The sequence below is a fragment of the Cydia pomonella genome, chromosome 7 (genome assembly GCF_033807575.1).
Source record: "Cydia pomonella isolate Wapato2018A chromosome 7, ilCydPomo1, whole genome shotgun sequence".
In the NCBI taxonomy this organism is placed as follows: domain Eukaryota; kingdom Metazoa; phylum Arthropoda; class Insecta; order Lepidoptera; family Tortricidae; genus Cydia; species Cydia pomonella.
Window position 1 is genome coordinate 19,181,551 of NC_084709.1, and position 1,664 is coordinate 19,183,214.

Genomic DNA, 1,664 nt, shown 5'->3' on the forward strand with positions numbered 1-1,664 from the left:
TTATGTATTTTCCCTATAAAAAAACCTTTAGTTCCTAATATTAGAATTAATATTCATAATTGGGCCCTTAATTATGTCAAACGAAGGCAAGCGTATCAGGTATTGGAAAATAAGATAAAGAAATTAAAAGTTTTCCGATGACCATTAGTCATTATTTGCATGTCTTTCCCATCACGCTACAATGGTGTGAAGCTAACAAAATATATAGCTAGTATGTGTTGTATCCAATAAGTCCAATATATTATACAATATTACACAGACGTATGGTTTCCACGCTGCACACATACGGTGCACACATAGGTGCAGTTTGTTTTATGAAAGCGCGCGGAGGGTGAGTAATAATCGTAATGATTGTGAAATATACCAAATTGTTGGAATGTCTGTTAAATTGAATGAAAACACCAAGTTGCATGAAAATAAATTAAAAAAAGGTTTCACTTCTGGATTAAATCAAACCTTACAGACTACCATACATACAGTAAATATAATCTTAAAAAAAAAATGATTTTGGCGACGCAACAGTCTTTTGCTGCACTGCCTGTTCTAATGTAGGATTCGGCGGATTCCCACAGAACCGCCGAAATATCACACCCTTCGGCCAAAAGTATGCGCTCGCGATGGTCTCCAGCAGCGGCCGCGGCACGTGCACGCGCACCGCGAATGCACTGAAGTGCATATAATGGCGCGATCGCAGCTGGAACACCCTCCATATTCCACCACATCTTCTGCCGTGGTGGAAACATGCAGGGGCCATACGTACGAGTAAAGCATCTTATTCAGCTTATTTTAAGATGTTTAAGCTATATTGTAGTACAAAACTTTCGAAAAAACTACGGTTTCATGAGGAGATGGAATTTAGTAAGGAACGTGAAAATTTTTAACCATAACAATTTCATAACTATTTATTAATTTGGGTATAATTGTTTTTTTGTAGTACGTTTTGTAGTGTACGTTTGACTTGCCCTGTTACTTTGTTTGAAGTCGCGTCGATCGACCGCCAGTTGGATAAGTGGACGTTAACCTTAATTGTTGACTTCCATCCTTTAACTAAAAATTTCTATAGGTTGTATGATCCGATGTGTCCTCATTTCATTACAGATAGAACATATTGGGTATAACACTTCCTGATAAATATTTTAAGAACAAACTACAATGATGAAGATGTTTGAATGCGGAAGGACAATAATAGGTTAAAAGTGAAGTTAAAGTTCAATAATGCTTTGATTGATCTTTAAACGTACTATGCATATATTTACTGAAAAAAATTAACGCTAAAATATTATCTGAGCCTCTAGTGTAAATTGATTCGATAGCGTAACGTGACGTATGCGTTTGTGTTAAGTCTCATTTTGTATGGGATTTAGAAACAGCGCGCCAAGCGAGGCGTTTTGGAAACTCAAAATCCCATACAAAATTATACTTAACGCAAACGCGTACGTCAAGTCACGCTATTGAATAAAACACTAGGGGTACCGAACCCCTAGTGTAAATTTATTCGATAGCGTAACGTGACGTACGCGTTTGCGTTATGTCTCATTTTGTATGGGATTTAGAAACAGCACGCCAAGCGGGGCGTTTTGGAAACTCAAAATCCCATACAAAATTAGACTTAACGCAAACGCGTACGTCACGCCACGCTGTCGAAAAAATTTACACTAGAGGTA